Raw genomic sequence first — 6,542 nt, forward strand, 5'->3', positions numbered from 1 at the left:
TTTGCCACATTTTTTTTTAAAAAAAGGAATAATAGGGAAATATTATGAACATTTTAATGACAATAATTTCAGCAAACAAATTCCTTGAAAGACACAAAATACCAATACCCACTTAGAAAGAAATAGATAACTTCCATAACCATGTATCTTTTTTTTTTTAATTGGGGAATATTGGGGAACAGTGTGTTTTTCCAGGATGTAAAGTCGTTTTTCAATCTGTTTTTTCAATCTAGTTGTGGAGGGCGCAGCACACTGGTCCATGTGGGACTCAAACTGGCGACCTTGGTGTTATGAGCACCTCGCTCTAACCATTGAGCCAACTGGCTGCCCCATGGCTGCGCAGCGGCGGCTCAGCTCCAAGCTGAAGTCGTTGCTTCTCACTGGTCCATGTGGGAATCAAACCGGCAGCCTTGTATAGCCATGTATCTATTAAAGAAATTGGATTTGTAATAAAACATCTTTCCACAAAGGGAATTCCAGGGCCAGATGGCTTCCTTGGGGAATTCTACCAAATATTTATGGAAGAAATACTATCAATTAAAAACAAAGGAACAAGACAAACAAATGAAGAAACAAAAACTCATAGACACAGACAATAGTTTAGTGGTTACCAGAGGGTAAGGAGAGAGGGGGGTGATAGATGAGGGCAAAAGGGATCAAATGTATGGTGACGGAAGGAGAACTGACTCTGGGTGGTGAACACACAATGTGATATATATAGATGATGCAATACAGACTTGTACACCTGAAATCTATATAATTTTACTAACAATTGTCACCCCAATAAACTTTAACAACAACAAAAAAGAAATACTATCAATTCTACACAGACTCTTTCAGAAGATGGAAGAGAGGATACTTTCCAACTCATTCTATGAGACCAGCATTACTGTGATACTAAATCAGACAATGTCATTATAGTAAGAAAACTATGCCAGGGCGGCCAGATGGCTCCGTTGGTTAGAGCGCGAGCTCTCAACAACAAAGTTGAGGGTTCGATTCCCACATGGGATGGTGGGCTGCACCCCTTGCAACTAAAGATTGAAAATGGCAACTGGACTTGGAGCTGAGCTGCGCCCTCCACAACTAGATTGAAGGACAACAACTTGGAGCTGATGAGCCCTGGAGAAACACACTGTTCCCCAATATTCCCCAATAAAATAAAAGAAAAGAAAAGAAAAAGAAAACTATGCACAACTATCCTTCATGAACAAAGATGCAAAAGTTCTTAATATTTTCTTAAATTAAATCCAACTATATAATATACAAAAGATAATCCATCAAGACATAGTTGAATTTACTCCAGGAGTGTAAGAAAAACTATATGATCATCTCAACAGATGCAGAAAAAGCATTTCACAAAATCTACCATCCATTCCTGGTTTAAAAAAAACTCTTGGAAACTTAGAAATAAAAGGTAATATCTCCTCAACATAATAAAGAGCATTTACAAAAATACCCTATAGTAACATCAAACTTAATTGTGAAAGACTTGAATGCCCTTCCCCCAAAGATCAGCTACAAAGCAAGGTTGGCCACTCTCATCACTTCAATTCAACATTGTATTGCAGGTTCTAGCTCGTGCAATAAAGCAAGAAAGAAGTAAAAGGCATACGGATTGGAAAAGAGAAAATGAAGCTGTCTTTATTGGGAGATGACATGATCATCTATGTAGAAAATCATGTAGAATCTACAAAAAATGCTACTAGAAATAATAACTGAGCTTAGCAAGATTGCAGGATATAAGATCAAAATACTATATTTAGTTGTATTTCATATACTAGTAATAACCCATTGGAAATTGAAATTTTAAAATATCATTCATACTAGGATCAAAAATATGAACATATATGTGCAATACCTGTACATTGAGTACAATATTTTGCTGAGAGAAATTAAATATCTAAACAAATGGAGAAATACACCACGTTATACATGGATCAGAAGACTCAATATTATTAAGATGCCAATTTCCCCAAGATTGATCTATAGATTCAACAACCCCAGCAGGTCTGAGGTTTTATTTTTGTTTTATTTTTGTTTTTATATAATTGATAAGCAGATTCTAAAATCCATATGGAAATGCAAAGGACCAAAACAACTTTGAGAAGCAAGAACAAATTTGGAGGCCTTACAGTTCCTGAGTTTTCAAGACTTATTGCAAAGCTACACTATAAGCAAGAGATTGTGGTGTTGATGTCAAGACAGCCAAATTGGGGCGGGGGGATGGGAGAATCAGATGAAGGTGGTCAAAAGGTACAAACTTCCAGTTAGAAGGTAAATAAGTACCGGGGATGTAATATACAGCAGGATGACTATATGTAACACTGCTATATGGTACATTTGAAAGTTGTTAAGAGAGTAGATTCTAAGTTCTCATCAACAAGGAAAAATACCTTTGGTTTTTTTTTTTTTTTTGGTATGTCTATATGAGATAATGGATGTTAACTAAACTTACTGTAATCATTTTACAATCTATGTAAGTCAAGTCATATGCTGTGTACCTTAAACTTATACAGTAGTGTATGTCAATCATATATCAATAAAACTGGAAAAATAAGACAGCCAAATACATCAATGAAAGAAAATAGAAACTCCAGAAATAGAACCACACATATATGGTCAATTGATTTTTGAAAGAGGTGCAAAGGCAGTGCAAAGTCCAAAAGGCACATGGAACAAAGTCCAGAGGAAACCAGACACAAGCTCCCAGGAGTCTTCTCCCAGTGGAGTCACACAAGATGAATTCGATTCCTCCAGCAATGCGTTGTGACACCGTGTGAGATATGTTGTCTATCCAGGAAGCTCATTAGAAACTCAGTGCCCAAGGTTTTCACTGAGAGTTGCTCATGAGTTACCTTCTACCCAGCATGTTTCAAAATTCCAGACTCCCTGAAGGAATGCAGCTGCTCAGCATAAATCACATTGTTTTGTACAAACACTTTAGGCCCAGTGAACTGTTCTTATAATTTAGGAAAGGTGTGTTATATCAGTGTAGGGAACTGTTTAGCAGCCAAGTTTCCAGATGCTAGTCAAGGGCCAACCTTGCAATCAGGTCTTTCTAAGGCTAGGCAGTCTCAGGCCTACTCTGTTAACTCTTTCCTGTACATAGGCATGTAAGAGAAAGGCATTCACTTATATAACAACAGTATCATTATCAAAATCAGGAAATTAATACTGATACATTCCTATTATCTATTTTACAGACATTATTTAAAGTTTGCCAGTTGTCCCACTGACATCCTTTATACCGTGTTTCCCTGAAAATAAGACCTAGTCAGACAATCAGCTCTCATGCGTCTTTTGGAGCAAAGATTAATATAAGACCCGGGTCTTATTTTACTATAAGGCCGGGTATAATATAATATAATATAATACCCCGTCTTTATTAATTTTTGCTCCAAAAGACGCATTAGAGCTGATTGTCCAGCTAGATCTTATTTTTGGGGAAACACGGTAACAAAATTTAAAACTTTTTTTCTGATACAGGATTGAATCCAGGATCACATGTTGCATTGAGTCTCCTTAAAACGGGATCATTTCCTCTGTTTTTCTTTGTCTTGTTTTTATGACCTTGATGTTTTTGAATAGCATAAACCTTTTATTTTGTAAAATGTCCCTCAGTTGGGATTTGTCTGATATTTTCTCATGATTAGATTCAGGTTATGAATTTTTGGCAGAAACACCACAGAAGTGATGTTGTATCTTTATCAGTCCATCACATCAGGAGGCAAGAAATACCAGTTTTTTTCCCTGTATTGTTGGTGTTAATGTTGTCTACTTGGTTAAGATGGTGTCTACCAGGTTTCTCCACTAAAGTTACCCTTTTGCCCATTATAATTAAAAAGTAATTTGTGGGGAGACCCTTTGATACTATGTAAATATGGTGTTCTTCATCACACTTTCACCCATTAGTTTTAGAACCCATTGCTGATTTTTGCCTGAAATAACAATAATAATAATAATTTTTTTCGTATGTTTTGCGGTTGTTGGGAATGGTATTCTTTTTTTTTTTTTTTTTGGGAATGGTATTCTTTTTTAAAAAAAATTTTATTGGGGAATGTTGGGGAACAGTGTGTTTTTCCAGGGCCCATCAGCTTCAAGTCAAATCGTTGTCCTTCAATCTAGTTATGGAGGGCACAGCTCAACTCCAAGTCCAGTCGCCGTTTTCAATCTTAGTTGCTGGGGGCGCAGCCCACCATCCCATGTGGGACTGAACCGGCAACCTTGCTGAGAGCTCACGCTCTAACCAACTGAGCCATCCGGCCACCCCTCCAGCAGCTCAGCGGTAGCGGGTTGTCTTCAATCTAGTTGTGGAGGGCGCAGCTCATTGGCCCATGTGGGAATCGAACCGGCAATCCTGTTGTTCAGAGCTCGTGTTCTAACCAACTGAGCCATCTGGCCGCCCCCTGAAATAATTATTACAGAGGTGGTTGTCAAATGTGATTTTCTAATGCCATCATCCCTTCTATATTTATTAGTAATTGGTGTTCCTCTTTAAGGAAAAGTTTCCCTGTGTCCTCCATTTATTTATTAAATCAGATTGGACTCATGGATTCTTTGTAAATTCAAATTCATTCAGTGGAGAGTAAAACAAGATGCTCCAGGCTCATCTTGTACTTTCCCTGCCCCAGCCCTGGAATCAGACATGTCAACAAGAAGCCCTTGTTCCTGTTAGTGGAAAGTGGCAATCAGACAAGAGAAATAAATTAGAGGCACATGAATTAGAAAAGAATAAAGATATCTCTGTTTGTAGATGATTTGATTTTGTACCTGGCAAACTCTAGAGAATCAATGGTAAAACTAACTCTAACAAGAAAAGTAGTCAGCAAAGTGGGAGGATATAAAATTAACATAGAGAAATAAATGGCTTTTATATATACAAATAACAACCAGTTAGAGGATATAATAACAGAGAAATCCTCATTTACAATAGCAACAAAAAAGATAATATACCTTAAGAAGGAACCTAACAAGAAATGTGAAAAAAGATCTGTGAGAAAAATTTAGAAATGTACTTGTTAAAACCCAGCGATCTTTACAATACACACACAAAAAATGCATCTTAATGTATGAAAAATTTAAAAAATCAACCAGGAGATCAGGGAATGCCAGTATGGAATGAAGGAAGACTGTGATAACATAATCTATCTGTATTAGAAGCGTATGACACAACATAAAAGAGGGAGAGAGAGAGAGAGAGAGAGAGAGAGAGAGAGAGAGAGAGAGAGAGAGAGAGAGAGAGAGAGAGAGAGAGAGAGAGAGGAGATATCCAATGGAAAATGCAAAGTATGCTATTCTTCATGGAGGGTAAATAAGACAATATACACATAGCTGTTCATTTGCACAAAGAAATGCAGAAAGGATAAACCAGAAAGTAAATAGATAGGTTACCTCAACGAGGGTGGGAAGGGCAAAACGGAGTTCAAACAGAAACAGAGGAACCTAACTATATTCCAGATGAATCATACAGCCTCACTGAAGGGGGCAGGGAGGGGGAGAACTAATCCATGTAATTTTGAACACAGTATTTTGACAACCATCATATTAAAGACAAAAGGAACTTCATCAAATAGTGAAGCTATAGTAGACTTGTTAAACACAGTATTTGACTATAGACCACCGTGAGCCTAAAGACAGAAGAAATTATATTGCCCTCTAGCTGGTAGATTTGTTTTTCACAGTCTTATGGGTTAGCAATTCTGGTTACTTGATGTGTATTATGTGTTTACACAAATAAGTACATTTATTGTGGAATAACGGGAGCCAGGTTTCTGTTGGAGAAGGGATTTACAAACGCTATGGAAAATGAGAAAATTAGAATGAACCTTATATTGTTAGGTGGAAATGGAAGGTATTAGTAATGAATTTATGTTCTTAAAATATATATACCTGTAGCAAGACATATAACTAGACATAGATGTGTGTACACGTGGATTAGAATGCACACATATATTTCCTAGCTCTGTACACTGAGAGGGCCTAGAAACAATTACATTCTAGTAGCAATGAACCCTGGGGCTGAAAAAGAATGTGAGTCTGGAGCATCGTGTAGTGCCAGAATAAAAGTGACAGGGGCATGTCAAAGGGACACAGAAGTCAACTTGAAGAGCTCCCACTGGCCAAATCTGGGACAATTTGAGCGTCAAAGGAAATAATGATAATGACTGATTATAATTCATTGAATAAAACAATAACCTGAGTCTGTACAGATATACATACATACATAAGTGGGGGAGAAGAGAAAGCCCTTCCTTACAATAGAATAGCTACTAATAAATATCAAAGAAATGTTGGTGTTATAAAATCATCAATGGATGCTGAAGCCAAACGTTCAAAAATTTTATATATAGTGAGAGAATGATACAGCAAAGGCGGCAAAATGTAAACAATGATGGATCTGGGTAAAGGGCACACGGAATTTCCGTGTACCATTCTTGCTTTTCTGTACATTTAAAATACCAAAATTAAGTCCCACCCAAAGATTAAACAAATAGGGAGTATCCTAGGACTGATATATTGTCGCTAAACATGCTATTTTT

Source organism: Rhinolophus ferrumequinum, chromosome X, assembly GCF_004115265.2.
Source record: "Rhinolophus ferrumequinum isolate MPI-CBG mRhiFer1 chromosome X, mRhiFer1_v1.p, whole genome shotgun sequence".
NCBI classification, from domain to species: Eukaryota; Metazoa; Chordata; class Mammalia; order Chiroptera; family Rhinolophidae; genus Rhinolophus; species Rhinolophus ferrumequinum.